General features: G+C 44.4%; 1 protein-coding gene across 2 annotated transcripts in view; it reads left to right on the top strand.

Annotated features, from left to right (window-relative positions):
* Positions 1-20,274, top strand: part of AMZ2 (archaelysin family metallopeptidase 2) — a 414,175-nt gene that overhangs the window by 137,488 nt on the left and 256,413 nt on the right. The window lies entirely within an intron of this gene.

The raw sequence follows: 20,274 nt of genomic DNA on the forward strand, positions 1-20,274 counted from the left end.
CTCTGCTTCTCCTATTTTTATTTTATTTTATAAATGCATTACATAAAGTTAGGTAATACGCTGGTGATTTAGCAGTATACTGTTAAAAAGAAGAGTTGACTAATTTGGTCAAAAATATATGTTCAGATGAAGCAAGATGTCATCTACTGGTATTGTAGCATTTTCTAATTGCTTACTTTTCTTTTAAGTGTATCTGCAACCTAACAGATTTGTTTAGCCTTTTTTGATCAGACAGACGTCTTTTAATGTTCTCCATCCGTACAGTTCAATTCAAAATTATTTTCATTAGATGAAGCATGCTCATGTAAACATAAGTATTCGAATTATAAAACCTAATGGATATAAATACAGCTTAGAATAATTATTTTAAAATAGTTAGAAATGAGAATGCCTTTATAAATTACTGATTTTAAAGAACTATCCAACGAAATAGTGATCCAAGCTGTGTCTTAATATACATCATAGCAAACCCCTATAGTAGAAGCCTGTCTGGCTGATCTAATTCCATCCCTTCTGAAGAGAGGTCACAGAATATATATCTTAAGCCGCAAGTGGTTAGGACAAACTAGAAAGCCTATGAAAACGAGCACTCTGAGTCTAAAACGAGCAATTGCATGTTTCTTTGAAAACAATATCACGCAGTGGTATGAGACAATATCTGCTGTTGTCAAGTCTCATCATTAACCTTCATTTTGGGAGGTTTGGGAACGAAAATTAAGTATGCTCTGGTTTATTTACTAATATTGAAATTGTAGAAGGTTATCAAATACACTTTACACAGACATGGCTGTTGTCTTTACTATAAGATAATGTTTTCCTTTGAGGTATGTTATCAAAAGGTAACGTTTTCTTTTTAACAATATAGTCTTGTCGTAGCCTAAAGTCAGACTAGAAAGAAAACTTTTGAGCAGGCCAGTTGACTTTCATCTCCTATTATCTTCTGACTCATAGTCTGTAAGCTTTATTCGGTTACAGTATAAACCATGAAAGCACCACAATAAATGCAATGAGGATATGAATATACACACACATATACAGTAAAAAAGATCACCCATAAAAGCAACATCATAAGGGACCATAAATGCCCTGAAATCATTCAAACCTCTCTAGATCTCCCTAATCTCTTTGCGGCTTTTAAAGAACAAGCAACATTAAAAATATTATCAACTGAAAGCAATTATTATAATAGACGGGCTGGTCGAACTTTATTGAATTGATGAGCCTTCAACAGAGGGACAATATAGTCTTTCCTAGTGAATTCTTAATATCTGCAGAATATAAAATGCATGGTGTCCTGTGGAGACACTGGGTTGCAGCCGCTGGGTGGACATCCTGCCAGCCCAGTGGAAATGGCAGCAACTGGGGTAGGAACTTAAGTCTAAACCTGGTAAGCAAGTAACAATCATAGTTATAGGTTACAGTGGTGCGATAGGGCTCTGTACATTGAGTTGATTCCACAAGACATAACCTTGCACCGAGGACTTCTGTAGTAACACTTGTTCCCTGTCTAATGACCTCCGTTTGAGAAAGTTATCTCTGACTTAAGTCTAATCTGCCTTAACAGTCCCCCCAGAATTAGTGACAAGCTCAACCCACCCTAGACTCTGCAAAAGCTCTTTAATGTATTTGAGCCTTGGAATACGAAGGGCATAGTCGAGGGAGAGGCAGTCTAACAAGACCTCCTTGTTCTGCTTCAGATCAAATTTCTACCCAGTGTAGAAGAGGCCGAAGGGCTATTGTGTCCAATAGGTAGCCTACCCCCAATTCTTCATGCACTATAAAGGAGGGAATACATTGGGGAACACAAAGAAGACATCTTAAGAAATTATTTTTGACCAACTGTAAGTGATTGTGCTTGGTGTGTCCCCAGATGTGACTTCCATATGATGCTTTGGAGACACATTTGGCCAAATAAACTTGCGCAAGTTAGTTCTTAACATATCCAACTTTTTTCCATTTAGCATGGGATTACAACACAAGTCTTGAGTTGACCATGACACCCAAATGCAAAACTGGTTTCACCATAGATAGAAGCTGAGAAACCTACATTAAAAGTTTTGTATTTTGTTGTACTGGGTCCTACCTCCATCACATGAGGTTCGCTAGTATTAATACTTAGTTCGAGCTCATCCATGAAGCCATCAAAGGCATCCAAGGGCTTGCAGACCCCTTGTGGTTTTTGCCATGAACACTGGGTAGCCTGCTTAAAGCAGGACAGGCAGAGAACGGACTCCTATCTTCAGGCAATCTGCTCCGCCATCCACTAAGAACTGTTCGAGCTTGTTAATATATAAGGTGAATAGAAACCCTGTTTCCCCCCCCCCTTCCAGTTTTAAAACGGGCCGTACAATTTGAGTCATAAGTGTACCTGACTGTCGCCAATGTGTAGGCATGAAGATCCTTCATAAAATAAACTATATACCGATCAGCCCCATTAGCTATCTTTTGACTTATTAGCCATGTTAAAGAGGAACCTAATGGCTGTAACTTCATATTCATACCTCAGACTGCTAAGCCTCACTCTGAACATAGAAACTGGATCCTAACTGACTTTACCAGAAGTAGGACTTACAGAATTTACTTTCTAATTTCTTAAAGCTAGAGAAGTCTTCCGAGACTAGTGGGTGCAAAACTATAGAATAAATGAGGAGCGTTTTAACACAGCATGCTCTTAGAATAGCCTCGATCAAAATGCTTCCTTTAGAGGGTGGTTAACCTTATCTAGCCATACATTGTTGTTATAGTATTGCTTTAACTCATTTCTAGGTGCTTGTTCGAATTAAGATACCCCATGAATAGGAAATCCAAATACTGAACTACAACACGCATCTCCGAAGGTCCAGTTGTATGAGGTTTTCCTCCTCTAAGATGGAGGACCTGAGTTTTGATGCATTGATAGTTAATCTAAAACATTGCTGATGTAAGCAAGCTAGTTGTTGCTTTAGGCCTCAAAGTTTTCTTTCACGCAAATCTAGTTTGTCACCATAAAATAAGATATTGACTTGTGTCCTGGAGATTGTAGGATGAATCCTTTGGACTATCGCAGTGCATTGGGTTGATCTGAACCATTGCCTATGCTCATTGAAACCAAGGGAACTTAAAGCTGAAATACGACATTTGCCCAGCTTGGCCCACAAGCAACTAAGATCAACCATGTCAAATGCTACACAGTTGTCCATACGGTGAGCATATAAAATGCCTGCCAATTTGAACCTCTGCATGATGAACTGAAGAGTGAAAATCGTATTAGCTATGCTCAGGTTAGGTCTAAAACCTGCCTCTTCTGGAATCGGTGCTAAATTCACCACTTTGGTATCCAAGCACTGAAGGGGAAGTTTACCAAATACTTTCAGTTTGGATATTAGAAGATAAGGTGCCAGATTGTGCTTGGTCCCCTTCTTATAAAGAGATCTGAATAATGAACCATCCCACATAGGATGTATATGGCCAATGAGGATGATCTTATATAAAAGAGCAACCAACATTTTTGCCCAAAACTCAGGACACTTCCTGAGCAGGTGGTTAGATATCCCATCCTATTCGCAATTAATGATGTAATGATAGAGATTGGATTAGTCATTATAATGAATAGCACATCTTTTCACTGCCAATATGGGAAATCAATAGCCTTGTACAGCTTTAAAAAATAAGGCTGCCAAGGTAACTTAGGGATGAGTAACACAGTGGCTTCTTGAATCTTGACTGACCATTAGTAACCAGGCACCAAAATGAATGTCAGTCACCTGCCTCAATAACTTCTTCAATTGAGATCTAGGGTGTTGGTTTCTGCAGCTTCAGTTTTTAACTTAAGCAATGACTTGTACTTCCTTGACTTCCATTTCTGGATGTTATAGTCCCTAAAGGTGTTCTCATGATGATGACAAAGCTTTTGATTGGTTGCTGTAGCATCACAGCAATCCTGATCAACCCAAGGATTTCCTCTCTTTTGCTTCACAACTGGAGACTATGGTTATTGGTTGCATTACATAATTGATTTTAGCCTTTGAGTTGTGAAATGTCCTTATAGTCCATGGTCATGTCGTTGGTACCTTAGGTAGCCCCTTAATGGACCCCGGATATCCTTTGGGTGTTGGTTGTTACACGACAAAGGTTTCTGCCCATTCCTTACATAGCAGTAGGGCCTACAGCTAGTTCTGGATTCCTTTTCCATGCCATGGCGACTCAGCAGTTCACCAGCAGAAGTTTCACTATTGGCAATCACCTCAGACAGACAGGTTAGTGCTTGCTTACAGCGATCTAACAAATTATGACAACTCCAACCTACTTGAATGAAATCAACATGAATGTACTGACATATGCAGGCGTTGTAATGCAAGCAATCAAATGTGTGCAAATAAACAGTATGTCATAAATATGGAGCAAAAATGTCAAATGCAATAGTGGATGTCTATAGTTCGTGCAAATAGATGCCATCTGGTTGCAGCAATATTACCAAGATCCATTATCTATATATTCTCACATCTCCCTCACAGCAGCGTTGGCTTTGATTACAATGACCCTTAGCTGTTTGGTTACACTGTCGAGCTTTGACAACATTTTGTACAAATTCAGGGGTTTCCTTTAGAACTGTGGAATACGTCGGCCTGATTATATGTTGAAGCAGAAAATATACTAAGGTATCTAATTCTATTTCAGAACCTTTTTCTTTGTAGCCATGTAATGTAAGGAATGTGCCATTGTAAATCTGCTGTGCCACCTGATGTTTATCCGTCCTGTTCAGCAAGTCAGTTACAGATTTCTCCATTATCAAAGCGAGCAGAGGGTTATGATCAGGGCTGCTGAATTCTTGCAATTCTGCGGCCGTGGCTGTTTATACATAATTACGGATTTAGCGCATTTGCAACAATATCCGTCATCTCCTGCATAATCTGCAGATTTTAACAAAAAAATATTTTGCTTGTAGCTCAAAGGGATCAAAAGTTATAAAAACAACAAAAAAAGCGATATGTGTGAGCGCAGTAGAATGCCCTTCACAAAGGTTAACTGGTCATCTTTCAGTTTTATATTCCTGTATTTGGTTGTTAAGCGGGTACTGATAGCGTGAAATCTTCACCCAGACAGTATTACTATGTGTAAAAAGGACAAAATAATTTAGTATTACTATAAAAAAATGTGCTGCATTATGCCGCATAATTTGTCTTTTCTTGCCCCATAATTTAGTCAACCCTGTCACATAGTGTGGTTCTTTCTGGCCACATAATTAAATGTCCCTGGTTATGATGAGGGGGAAGCACCAGCAAGCATACAAGCATAGCTGTGTATGACCCACACGCCTTAGTGTTTTTAACAACCTCGGACGACGGGCACAGGGTGTCTACCATTAATTGGGAGAACCCTGGCTTGATCCCTTCTCTGTCAACAGGTTTGCGCATTGGAGTTCTCAAGAAGGCTCTCAGAGATGCATTCTGCCTAGAGTGGAGCTCGGAAATCCGGTATACCTTCCCACCTCTCCTAGTCTGAGTTCTGAAGAGGATCAGGAGCAACCTGGCCCAAGTCAACCTAGTAGCTCTGGATTGGGCCAGGAGAGTGTAGTACCCGACACATCTGGGCAGGATGTCACTTCATTTAGGCCTGTGCAATCCACACCTCCATGCATGTAGATTTAGCTGCGACAGTTGACTGTTTTTGACCTCCCTCCTGAAATTGTGGATATCATGGCAGCCAGGCATCCATCTTCAAAATCTGTTTACCCCAGATGCTGGGAGTTTGTCTCATGGTGTAGTTCCCGGCATACAGACCCATTGCAAGCAAAGTTGTTGGATACTTTGCATTTTGTGCTGTCCTTAGCCCAACAAGAACTGGCCAAGGGCACTGTTAAAGGTTATTTTGTGGTCCTATCTGCGTTTTTGCATTTGCCGGAGAAACCTTTCTTGTTTAAATTACCAATTGAGAAGCATTTCCTTAAAGGTTTTGTTCATATGTTCCCACCCAAATCTTCTGTGATGCCACAGTATAACATTAATTTGGGACTCATATTCCTTATGTGTACCTCATTTGAGTTGATAGGCACCTGTCCTCTGCATCTCCTGATTCTTAAAACAATTGTTCTCATTGCAGTAAGTTCAGCGTTTCACATTAGTAACCCGCAAGCTCTTTCTGTCCAGCCTGCATACACTACCTTTTTCCCAGATAAACTAATATTGAAGACCAGAGCAGAATTTCTGCCGAACGATGTGACTCCCTTTCATGTTGGCCAATCTATCACTCTTTTTGCATTCTTTGCTCCGCCTCATCCCTCGAAGGGGTCGGAGCCTAGAGTTTTCACATCAGTCGTACCAAGGACCTTCAGGTAGAAGATCAGCTCTTTGTGGGGTTCTCTGGGGGCAGAAAAATATCATATTGAAATGGCTAGTCCTCGTTATTCTACCTTCTGGAGCAATTCTAAAAAAATCTTAAGGTCCAGTCTGGCACCTGAAGGTATTCAGAAGATGAGGAATCTGCTGTTAGATAGAGTATCCATCAGAAAGAGTGTTACAGAAAGTAACTAACGTGTTCACCTGGTATCAATGAAGGGTTTTAACTGCCGGATGTTTTTTTTTGCACTTAGCAACTTGCTGAATCTCAGAAGCTTCCATCCTTTGTCGGATATAGTCACACAAATGTCCATGATACAGTTACAATACGAATCCTATGCTTGCCTGTTGTGTGGGAGCAATTCTAAGAAAAATCTTTGGATCCAGTCTGGCTCCTGAGGGTATTCAGAAGGTGTGAAATCTGCGGTTAGTATCCACCAGAAAGAGCGTTACTGAGGTCAAGTAACTTGTTCACCTAGTTTCAATGAGGAGTTTTAACTGCCTGATGTTATGTTGCACTTAGAAACTTGCTGAATCTCAGTAGCCTCCATCCTTTAAAACTGTGAGGTGTCAAGAAGTTTACAGGACTTGTTTGAAGCTAGATCATTGCAGACCTGGATAGTTGGTAGGGCATAAACAAAATATTTCTTTATGCACATCTTAGATGAATAGTTAATTTGACTGATTATTATTAACCATGTTGGATACAGTAACATACATTTCCATGTTATACATTTACAATATGGATCCTATGCTTGCCTTTTTGGTGCAGAGTTTTGAAGTTGATGATTAGGTTTTAGTATTTGGTCATCGGTAAAGTAATTTGCCTGTTGCTAGTGTAATTGTGGTTCTGTTCCATCGACAAACAGTGCAAAGTTGGCTGTCAACATCATTGTTCAAGTTCAGATTTAGAGAGCCTTTTGCCTGGAAACATTGACAATCTATGGCTTAAAGTCTTCTTTCTTGGTGCAAAATTAAAAATGTTTACTTTTTGATGATGCTCCGGCCCATTTGGGTATCTCGCAATTATCTACTGGAACCCGCTCTGGTCAGATGGACCTTTTTACTTGCCCAATAGCGTGGAGGGAAAAACACACAATTATCAATTACTGTCCGCAATTTTCCATAATCAAGGACTCGAGACTTAATCTCTTGGCTCTCTGGTTTTTATTATCAGCATGAAGATTTGCAGATACAAAGTCCTCAATACGAGGCACAACATGTACATAGGCACTAACACAAAAGCTACTCTACGAAGAATCCGCATACGGCTAAAAATAACTAAAAGTACAATCTCTAAAAGCATGAGGTAGAACACCACCAAGCAAATGTCGATACTAGGGACACTGAACCATACCATCTCTGTCCCTACTCTGCACTAGATGACATCCCTACTTAGCAATCCCTTGAGACCCTCATCGAATAAAAGGTGTCAGAGTGAAACTTCATAAGAAGACTTCACTTAGAGAGCTGGTCTAAGTTGCCCCCTCTATCTCTTCGCCTAGCCTTCCTCTGCTCAGGGCTGCTCTGATCTGCCTCCACCCTCGGGGCGCTGTCCCTAATACAGAACCCCAAATCCCAGAACACGCCCTTTGCGCCTCCTCTTCTCCGGGGTCGTCTTTCAGTAAATTTCCACAGAGCGCTGTCCAGTTCCATCGTCCATCGCTTGGCCTTGAGTCCCAGACGCCATCCGCACTAGGAGTTACGATTGGCACATTCCAATACACTCCCATGTCTGGCTTTTACTACATAAGTCAATTTGTGAACAAAGAGCTTCTCTACTAACGAGCAACTGTCCTTGCACCTGGGGTGAGATCATGCAAAGCAGACATTCTTCACATCTTTTAAGTTGCAATTTACTACAGCCTAAAACCTCTACTGGAATAAATCCTTTTTGGCCTATTGCCCTTGGCTAACATAAGAAAATACCAGGCCTTTCGCCTCAACGATATATGCGAATTCTGGCCACTACTTCGGTTACACAAGCAGGTTTCAATCACAGTATTGACATTTACGTCTTTCTTTCATGTGTGGTCAAACTAAACAAACTACAGACACGAAGTCTAGGGTGCACATTTCTAACACCACATTACATTTCACATAAACTAAACTCTATACATTTCTCCAATACGTTTACAATGGGCTTGTACATAGCTAGCACTTCTATTAAAAACAATATAGGTTACACAATTCATAATACATTGCACACAAGATACCTGAGTACACATTTGATTATATGCGGGTGCCGACTAACAATGAGTATAATGCACCCCTACAATTTTCAAACTTTTTAAGCGCTACATCAGTTCCCCCCTTTGATGACATCCGTCATCACACCATTACATTTCTCTTCTTTAGAACTGATTTAAACCACGCTAGTCATAACCTTGCCATGTCAAACTCCCTCTAGTTTCTTAAGACTCTCATATTGCTGCTCCTGGAGCTTCGCCATCCTTTTCTCGTTTGCTTTAAGAGCCCTCTCAACCTTGCCTCCTTGATACCACTTCCATGCCTTCACGCATCCCCACAAACAAATCACACAAACCACAGCAATGATAATTGGCTTCAACACTGATCCCAGAAATCCTCTTCCCAAATTCGCAAACCAGGTTCCCACTCTTCCAAAGCCTAATCCAATCTTCTCCCACACATTCTCCTCCGTCAAATCCATAATCTCCTTGTGAATAGTCGTGATGTTATCTATGTACTTCCCTATCTCCTTCGTGTTGTCTGGAATATATGTGCAGCATTCCTGAACCTTCAATAATTTGCAGACTCCGCCCTCTTTGGCTAATAATACGTCTAAAGCAAGGCGATTCTGCATAACCATATTCCGTATCGACAACATCTCTCCAGCCACCAACAACAAAGATCTCGCCGTGTTCATAGACAACTCATCAACCACAGTCGCCAACCTCCTGATCTTCACATCATTCAACACCACACCCATACTAGGTATCATTGCTCCGTATATGTCCCCAATCACTGCACCAGCGTTCGTAGCCCTACGTTTCCTAGACTGTCGCTTCGTCTCTAACAACTCCAAGTCCTCGGTGTGATAGATCTTCGGGAATATAATGGCCAAATAGCATATGCCATACCAATTCGCAGGTAGCCTGACATAAGCATTCTTCCCACATACATAATATACTGTCGGAATTACTTCTACTGGACCTACCATAAAATTCTTAGCAGAAGCTTCCACTGTGAAGGTCTGAGAACAAGTGCTATGTCCTACTGCGACCTTATCCGTGTCGGATTGAGGCCGTCCAATACACAAATTCCCTCTCTGTACCTCATCCAACGCTATTGGTCCATAACTTCCCTTGGATCTGTGAGCTCTCTCCTCGTCTGTCCAATCTACTGGGCTATCTCCGGTGTGTCGTGTCTGGGTCAACCGTCTGTATCTGTCCTCTACCTGGTCTATGAATTTCTTCTCTATCTCAGATAACGCACATGTCAGGTTATTCCTGTGAGCATGCGCCGTATCCAACTTCATAGTCGGTCTAAAATACTTCAGGAGTCTATCCTCTTTCTTGCTAGAATCATATTTGTTCAAATGCTTGATTGCTGGAACTTCAGGAAGTACCGTGTCAAAATTTGAAAAGAAATACTCGAACTGTCTCCTGTCATAAAATAAACTGAGTAATAGACTACAAGAAATCCCATAAGTCAATGGGAGATGATGATACTTGATACCCTCATCCACTGAAGCAGGCAACTGCATGCACACATAGCAATCCTTCACATCCATCGCATCAACATACTCATACAGCAACCTTGCATACGCATTAAGCTTGAAATCACCCTTGGACAAATCCATGTGGAGTCTGCGATCATCCCTCATCTTCGATATTTCCTGTTCTCTAATACTGACACCACTCTGCCCTGGGGTAATAGGTGTAGGTGCTCCCTGAACCTTCCCCTCTTGCCTGTGAGCCACCATGTATGAACTTATCACTACCGCAAATATGGTGACTATCACAACTCCTACCAATGTGCCTATTATCAATTTAGCCCTACGATGTGGGTTTGCAGGATCTGCCATCTTCGGAATGTACTCAGCGTCCAATACAGTCTCTGAAAGGGTAAGTCTCTTTCTCATCAGTGTCTCTTTCGTGAACTTAGGCAAACCTCCCTAACTTTTCTTCGTTCTATAACGGAAAAATCCCTAAATTTATTCTTCTTCCGCTCGGATCTAGGTTATCTTCTTTTCTGCTTGCAACCTTCTCAAATCAATCTAACATAAGCGCTGGTCCCAACAGCTCCAAGACTCCCTGCAATATTTCGAGCTTAAGAATGATCAGTTCTTGTGGATCTGGCACAGTCGTGAACGTCGGGAACTCCAAATTGTCCAAGATCATACCTCGAATGACACTTAGGAATGGCGGACTCGGAATATGAATCGTCAAAATTCCTTCGATCTCCAATCCCGGAACCTTCAGCAACACTTCCACCCTCTGGAGCGGGACACTGTTGACCAATGTCATCGACCTCAACCTTCCCGTGCTCGGTAACCCTGGCATCAGTCACTTGATATGCCCACTCGGGTGAAGCGTACTTCCGACTTGGCACTCTTGTTCTCTTTGATCTTCTCACACCTTGAGGATTCTCCTCATCCCCTGATTCTTCTTCTGGTTCTTCCGAAACTGGTGCAAGGTCTGTGTCCGGAGCCGACCTCAGGTTTACCCGGTTCTGTCTTGCGGGCCAAACCCTTTCTGCTTCGGTGGCACCTCCGGTCTTCTCCCCGATACCCTGTGCACTGACTTCCTCTTCTTCGCCCGAACTCGATTCTGTACTACCCACTGCACCTCTTGCTCTTTCGCCGGTTTCTGGGTCAGTACTTCTTTCACGTTCTTCCTCAACTCGATTCAGTGCACCCTCAGCCGCTTCAGCAACCCTTACAGCTTGACTGGCCCTCTCAGGAGGCTCTGTCGGCTCACTGGGATCCTTGTTCTCGAGAGGGGCTGTATCTTCCAAGGGTGCTGGAACTCTACGGGTATGAGAAGCATGCACCCAGTTCGGTAAACCTCCACACTTGACAGCGGTGTTCGTGACAAGGATCACTTGGAAAGGGCCGCGCCACCTAGCATCCAAACAACTCTTCCTCACGTGCTTTCGGACTAGGACCCAATCGCCTGGGTCCAAGTCGTGGCACCGGTCACTTGCAGCTGGAACCGTTGCTGTCTGCACCTGCTGAGACACAGAACGGACCACGTCAGCAAGGCCTTTACAATAGTCCAGGATCATATCATCAGTGATATTTATCAGAGCAGTAGCAGGTATTGCAGGCAAACGCATCGCTCTTCCCATGAGGATTTCATGGGGTGACAACCCAGTCCTTCTATCAGGCACACTTCGGAGGCTCATAAGGACCAAAGGTAATGCGTCAGGCCATTTCAGAGACGTAGACGAACACACTTTCGCCATCCGAGCCTTCAGAGTTCCATTCACCTGCTCCACTATCCCTGAAGCTTCTGGTCTATAGCTACAGTGTAACTTCTGATCTATATTCAAAGCAGCACAAAGCAACTTCATAACTTCGCTGTGGAAATGAGTTCCTCTGTCCGATTCAAAGGACGTCGGGAACCCGTACCTAGGAATGAGTTCTCTCAATAATAGTTTCGCTACTGTGAGTGTGTCGCATCTGCGTGTAGGGTATGCCTCCACCCACCTGGAAAAGACACATACTATCACTAATATGTACCTCAACCCATTACACTTCGGCATTTCGACAAAATCCAGCTGCATCCTATTGAAAGGTCCTCCTGACCTCCCTATGTGGCTCAATGTCACAGCAGTTCTTTTCCCTACATTCATCTGTTGACAAGTGACACACCTCTGGCACACGGTTTCAGCCACTGCACGAAACTTCGGGTTGTACCAAGTCTGACGAAACACTCTCATCATGGCATCCCTACCAAGATGTACAGCACCATGTATCAACCTCGCCATGGGATTCAACAAACTTTCCGGCAACACTGCTCGTCCATCATTCGAAACCCATATATCCACATCTCCCTTCTCACATCCAGCTCGTATCCAACTGTCACGTTCCTGATCCGAGACCCCTTCCTGAAGCTGTTTCAGTTCCTCCCATGAGTCTGCCATTGCTAACATCTGACCGTACACCACCTCCTCCCCAGTTTCCTTGACGTGGGTCTCAGTGAAGTTGCATCCCTGTTCTGCACAAAACCGAGCTACTTCATCAGCGTAGTTATTCCCCAACGAAACGAAATCGTTCCCCTTTGTGTGTGCAGCACATTTAACAACAGCAATTTCATCAGGACCTTGCAATGCTTTTAACAGTTTCCGCACATGATCACCATTTCTTATGGGAGATCCTGAAGACGTCATGAACCCTCTCTGGGACCATAGCTGTCCGAAGTCATGAACCACACCAAACCCATACTGGCTGTCCGTGTAAATAGTTACACGGATCTTGTCGGCTGCCAAACAGGCACGAGTCAGAGCAATGAGCTCAGCCACCTGCGCGGAGTGTACTCCTTCTAAACAAGCGGCTTCAACCACACCCGTGATGGTGCATACAGCAAACGCTGCTCTCAATCGACCGACACTGTCTCTTAAACATGAACCATCTACAAAGAAAATCTCATCTGACACTGGGAGCGGTTCATCGACAATGTCAGGTCTCGGTTTGGTGCATAGTTCAGTCACATCGAGACAATCATGGTCCGCACAATCTTCATTATCATCTATAATTGGAATAGGTAACAATGTAGCAGGATTTAAAACAGCACACCTCTTCAGTGTCACATTATCGGCTGCAAGGATAACTTGCTCATAACGAGTCAGCCTATTATTCGTGAGGTGCTGCGTTTTAGTCCTAGTCATCAACAGTTCAACAGAATGTGGCACATGTACAGTAAGAGGATGCCCCATCACAATGCTCTCGCATCTCTCGATGCTGACACCTGTTGCCGCAACGGATCTGAGACATCCGGGCAACGCAGAAGCTACTGGATCTAAAGTAGCTGAGAAATAAGCAACTGGTCTACGGACACCTCCATGATTCTGGGTTAACACTGCTAATGCGCAGCCTTCTCTTTCGCAGCAGAATAATGCAAATGCCTTGTTGTAATCCGGCATTCCCAACGCAGGAGCGCTACATAAGGCTTCTCTCAGCCTCAGAAATGATTTCAAACAGTCGTCGTCCCATGGTACCGGATCACTATACATCCTTTCGCGTCAGCCGCTGTAAAGGCTTCGCTTCAAAGGAAAAGTTTGGGATCCACTGGCGGCAATAGCCCACCATTCCCAAAAACATTCTAACTTCCCTCTGTGTCGAGGGAACTGGCATCCTCAGAATCGCATCAATGCGATCTGGAGACACTTTCCTTTTACCCTTCTCAATTCTGTGCCCCAAATACTGTACCTCAGGTAAACAGTATTGCAGCTTGTTTGGAGACACCTTGTGACCGTTCTCTCCCAGGAAATTCAACAACGCAATGGTATCGACCCTGCAAGCGTCTTCTGTCTCTGACGCAACAAGCAGGTCGTCAATGTATTGCACCAAAACAGAGTTTTTCGGCAACACAAGACCTTCAAGATTCTTCTTTAAGAGCTGATTAAAAATTGACGGGCTCTCCGTATACCCCTGTGGGATACGACACCACGTTAATATACGATTCTCTAGCCTAAATGCAAAAAGAAATCTACTCTCTTCATGTAGGGGAATCGAAAAGAATGCCTGACACAAGTCAATCACTGTGAACCATCCAGCTTCGCATGGGATCTGGAACAGTATCACAGATGGATTCGGTACCACTGGACAACATGGAACAACTATGTCGTTTATTTTCCGCAGGTCTTGCACTATCCTAAACTTCCCGCTTGGTTTCTGCAGTCCCATAATGGGTGAATTACATGGACTACCCATGATCTCCACCAGTATTCCCTGCCTAATCATAGACTCAATCACAGGTTTAATCCCTGCTACTGTTTCAGGCGACAGTTTATACTGAGGTGTTCTCGGGAATTCTGCGTTTGGCTTAACCTGTATCTTCACTGGTTCCACTCCCCTGACTAAGCCGATCTCCTCTCCGCTTAGATCCCACACATCGGTCGATACAGACTCCCTCAAATCCTGTGGAAGCTCCTCCACTGTCAAAGCCGGGTACATTTCCACACACACCCGCTGATTTGCAACCTTAAAGGTCGCGTCATCATCTCTTGTCTGTACCTCTACTCCCTTCGGGGTACAGTAAATTGTGCAATTGAGCTTACACAATAAATCTCTTCCCAACAGACAAACAGGACTAGAATCGCACACCACGAACTGATGTCGATCCCTAAAGTTTCCTATCCTGACTGGAATCGGTTCCGTTAAGGGGCTCACTAGCCTCTTGTTCGCCACTCCAACCACTTGTATGCATTCCCCCGAAAGGGCTACCCCCGGAACTACTGCTGATCTTATAGTTGACCTGGTAGCCCCCGTATCTACCAAAAAGGTAGTCGGGCGTCCGTCGAGTTCTGCTTCCACAAAGGGTCCTCTCTGATCTACCTCTAGAATAGCCCTAAGTATGCAATCATCATCCTGACCTAGACTTAGCTGCGCCAGCAAATCTGCATCCCTCTCCTCTCCCACTTCGAACATGGGCATCTGCAAATAAGTCCGAGCTCCCTGCTGTATGTTCTGCATCCGGGGTGGCTGGGGAACCTGCACCTGCGAGACGCCGGTCCCCCCTTGCATCATTCTCGGTACAGTCACCGTCTGTACCTGTTCTGCCCCAGGGACCTGACCCATTCCTCCCTCCATCTGCGGCTGATTATAGGGGTTCAAGGGACACTCGCGCCTCCAATGTCCCACCTGGTGACACTGGTGACAGGCAGTCGTTTTTTTCAAGATCGCTACATCTATGCCTGTCCTAGGGTCAACGGGCCTCGGCCTTCCCTGACCCTGCGCGTTCTGATTCCCTGTCTGATAATTTCCCTGTCTCCGCCCCACCTGACCCCCATTCGGCGGTCCCTGAGCAGCTTGCATCTGAATGAGCAATAGGTTATCCTTCATCTTCTTGTGCTTGGACTCAATCTCATCCGTGCAGTACCTAGCATACCGCAAGATCTCATCTACAGGCTTATTCTGCCAACAAATCAAATGCTGCTGTATCATGAGACTGACTTCGGGCTTCAAACCCAGCACAAACTTAGACACAAACTGTCCCATGTCCTTCGTTTCCAGCTCATCTAAACCACTGTACTGCTTAAAAGCCTTCAAAAGTCTCTCATAAAATTCATGTACTGTCTCCTTTGGCTCCTGCACTGTCCTGTCTATCTTCACCCAATCGATGTCTTGGGGTGAAACCTTCGATTTCAACCAGGTAATTACCTTATCGTACAGCCTCATTACCACGGGCGACGGACCATTAGTAACTATGTTCCTATCAGGCTCATAGTCCGGCCAATCAACAGCAATTTTACATGCGTTCCACAGGTCTCCCGGAACCACGATATCGAATAAGGTGTTCAGATCTATCCACAACACCTTCGAAATCTTAACGAAACGCTCAACTTGCTTGTACCACTCTGCAGGCTTCTCCCTGAGCCTGGGAAAATCATTCGTAAATGATGCCAAATCCCCCCTGCTCCATGGTACATGCACATATCCTCCATTCGCCACCTCTCTCAAGGGAAGGATCTTTACCTCCTGCAAATCTCCTTCAGAGCTCCCTCCTTTCGCTCCCCTAGAGTTCTTTTTCCTAGCCCATTTCTCTTGCCATTTGTCAAGCATCAGCCATATTCTCATAGCTATAATCAGTTCCCTAGTATGTGACCTTAGACCAACAACTCTTTTCTCTTCCAATTCCCGCTCGGTACAATGCATTCTATGGTTCCCTTGCAATGCTCTAGTCTTGGATAGATCCACCCCATATTCTCTAGCCAAACCCGCCAGTTTCTCATGTGCCACTCGTGCTTTTCGAGTCACATCTTTTGCTACAAAAAGCAATTCATCCGGAGTATATGCCACTACTCTCTCAAGAGGTAGATTCCCATATATTATTTCATCCGCCTCTGCTTTAAGTCTTACTACATCTATCATTCCTGCCTTCAAGGCCCCTTTCAACACCTGACAACTTGCTCCACGTCCCTCATCATACTCGCATTCCGGTTCCTGCTCTCTCCTTTCTTCTGGTAGTTCTATAGGAGCAGAATGGCTCGTAAAGGCAACTGGGGTTGTCCCCGCTCGGCCCATATTCCAGCTCATTTGCTTCTTTGGCGGTACCCATGACCCTGAATCTGATCTTGACTCCATCAGAGTCCTCGGCCTCACCGGTCTCTCGTCCTCTTCGCCCCTAGATGTGTCTGACACCGCTGCTAATGGTGTACTCCATTGTACAGGGCTTGGAGGTCGGGCCGTTGCCCCTTCCAACTCACTTTCCCCGCTTTCTCTCCTCGTTCTTTCTGCCACTCGTTCTGACCTCTCTCTTTCCTCTGATTCCGGACTGTATATCGACACAATCGGTCCAATGGTGACCGGTACCCTTAAGGCATCCGGTAACCTCATCTCTCTTCCAATCCTTCCACTGGTCTCCGACTGACCCTGAGAACTCGCTGTTTCAAACGAAACCAACCCTTCCACTCGGGTCTCAGGCTGGATTGTTACCCTCCTAGAGTCTCCCCTCTCACCCCACCTATCATCCTCTTCATCTGGATTATAAGGGGGTGGTCTCTCGTCTAGCAATCTTTGCAATACCCCATCATCAGAATCACTATCCTCTTCTTTCTGTGCTTTCCCATGCCTTATCCCAGTCTCCTCCATTAGCGCGGGATACAGTTTCGCTTCCTCAATTGTCTGCACTCTCCATCTTTTCTCCGCTGCGTCCCACTTGGCATCCTGAAATGCCCTAATCGACTTCCTCATTCTCTCCTGACTTCTTCCCTTTTCCTTATCATGCGCTGCTCTTATCCACGCATGTAATGCTTCAAACTGTGCTGGTCTTGGCAAGGGTTTTAAGGACCCCATCACCGTCTTCAGTTGGTACAGCACTGCTAGTCTAAATGAGCCATACCTCGGGAAAGCTAGTTCCCCTTCGCCTTGTGTAACCTTGTGCCAATTCTCGATCCAAACTATAGTATGTAACCCCACATTCTGTGCCATGTAATGTGCCGGGGTATCCTCGGGAGGGGCTTCTTCTCCCCCACGAACCACCACATGCTTATCGCCTCTACACAACTCTCGCAAAGCCCTAAGGCACTTCATAATGAGCGAATTCGATCTCGCGCTCTATTTACTTCTTGTTCTCGAATCCTCCAATAACAGCGCGACTCACACCAACCGGCCTATCACAGCGCGACACCCTCTGACGTCACCTTCCTTCGTTCGCAGCAGTTCCCTTCTCCAAAACTCGTTTCACGCTTACTCACGTCCCATTCACACACCGAAATAACCGATTAAGTTACTTCTCTGGCTGTCCGTCCACAGCCTCTGACTGTTCGTCCACAGTCTCTCGACCTTGTTGACCTCGATTGGCGCCCGTCTGCCCCGTCCGGCCAGACGACTCGCCTCTGATAGGTTACTAACACTCCGATCTGCACACCACAACCCACGACCAGCGTTAAGTTGCCATACACACACGCATTCGCTCCCCCTATCTCGGTCCAGGTGATCGATGGTACCTCACGATCTCCTTTGGGTGGTCAACAAAATCTATCTCAGGTGTCTTCTACACCACAATTCCCGGGCTGCGCGCGCTCACAGCCTAATCTCACAATCACACGACATACACAACAACTCCGCAAGACATCACACAACAAATCAACACCGCAATCTACAACATCTCATTTTCATACTCACTCCTGGAACTGCTGCTTTCGGCCGTGCTGCTACTCGCCGTCGATGCTCATCTGCTGCCGTCTGCTGCTCGCCATCTGATGATTCAGCATCACTTATCGTCTCTTGGGCCTCAAGGGTCACTTATCCTTATCTAATCTTCCCTCGCTATCAGTAAGAAACCATCCTCGTTCGCTACCAACTGCTCCGGCCCATTTGGGTATCTCGCAATTATCTACTGGAACCCGCTCTGGTCAGATGGACCTTTTTACTTGCCCAATAGCGTGGAGGGAAAAACACACAATTATCAATTACTGTCCGCAATTTTCCATAATCAAGGACTCGAGACTTAATCTCTTGGCTCTCTGGTTTTTATTATCAGCATGAAGATTTGCAGATACAAAGTCCTCAATACGAGGCACAACATGTACATAGGCACTAACACAAAAGCTACTCTACGAAGAATCCGCATACGGCTAAAAATAACTAAAAGTACAATCTCTAAAAGCATGAGGTAGAACACCACCAAGCAAATGTCGATACTAGGGACACTGAACCATACCATCTCTGTCCCTACTCTGCACTAGATGACATCCCTACTTAGCAATCCCTTGAGACCCTCATCGAATAAAAGGTGTCAGAGTGAAACTTCATAAGAAGACTTCACTTAGAGAGCTGGTCTAAGTTGCCCCCTCTATCTCTTCGCCTAGCCTTCCTCTGCTCAGGGCTGCTCTGATCTGCCTCCACCCTCGGGGCGCTGTCCCTAATACAGAACCCCAAATCCCAGAACACGCCCTTTGCGCCTCCTCTTCTCCGGGGTCGTCTTTCAGTAAATTTCCACAGAGCGCTGTCCAGTTCCATCGTCCATCGCTTGGCCTTGAGTCCCAGACGCCATCCGCACTAGGAGTTACGATTGGCACATTCCAATACACTCCCATGTCTGGCTTTTACTACATAAGTCAATTTGTGAACAAAGAGCTTCTCTACTAACGAGCAACTGTCCTTGCACCTGGGGTGAGATCATGCAAAGCAGACATTCTTCACATCTTTTAAGTTGCAATTTACTACAGCCTAAAACCTCTACTGGAATAAATCCTTTTTGGCCTATTGCCCTTGGCTAACATAAGAAAATACCAGGCCTTTCGCCTCAACGATATATGCGAATTCTGGCCACTACTTCGGTTACACAAGCAGGTTTCAATCACAGTATTGACATTTACGTCTTTCTTTCATGTGTGGTCAAACTAAACAAACTACAGACACGAAGTCTAGGGTGCACATTTCTAACACCACATTACATTTCACATAAACTAAACTCTATACATTTCTCCAATACGTTTACAATGGGCTTGTACATAGCTAGCACTTCTATTAAAAACAATATAGGTTACACAATTCATAATACATTGCACACAAGATACCTGAGTACACATTTGATTATATGCGGGTGCCGACTAACAATGAGTATAATGCACCCCTACAATTTTCAAACTTTTTAAGCGCTACATCAATGACTTCACAATAACTTTAGCTTTTATTTACTCTGATAGTTCGTACTTCTTCTACTTCGAAGCAACATTAGCTGGGTTGTTCGGTTTGTTGTTTTTAAAAACTGGGGACACTGTAGGTAGGACTTTAAAGTTTTTCTGAGAACTGCTTTCAGTATTTCCTACCAGAAGCACTACTAGATCCAGGTGTACATCATGTGCTACTTCTCTGCTAACAGGCAATGGAAACACAATGAGAGATGCTGCACTACAGGGACTCACAGATGTGGCACTCTGAATCCATGGCCAATGTTTGACTGCATCTCCAGGTTGTGTTTTCCATCTTTTTTCTTCATCACCATCATGCACATGTTTGCATGAAAAGTATTTAATATAGTGCTTCTAAACTCGGTTTTGCTGTCTGAGAGATTATTAACATGCAACACTTGAGGGTGCAGGCTAAATTCTGTTCAGGTTTGGTTATTGTCATTTATGTGACATAATGCTTAATTGTACAGGGTTTGATTGGCTTCTTATTGGTCAGTAAGACCACTTCGCAAACGACGAGTGGTAAGGCAAAAACGAATACCATGAATGTGAGACACTGACCAAAAGTATTTCTGGCAAGACATAATTTTCACTGATTGTGTAAATGCAGGGAGTCCACACTAGGTCTGTGGTA

The sequence above is a fragment of the Triturus cristatus genome, chromosome 7 (assembly GCF_964204655.1).
Source record: "Triturus cristatus chromosome 7, aTriCri1.1, whole genome shotgun sequence".
NCBI classification, from domain to species: domain Eukaryota; kingdom Metazoa; phylum Chordata; class Amphibia; order Caudata; family Salamandridae; genus Triturus; species Triturus cristatus.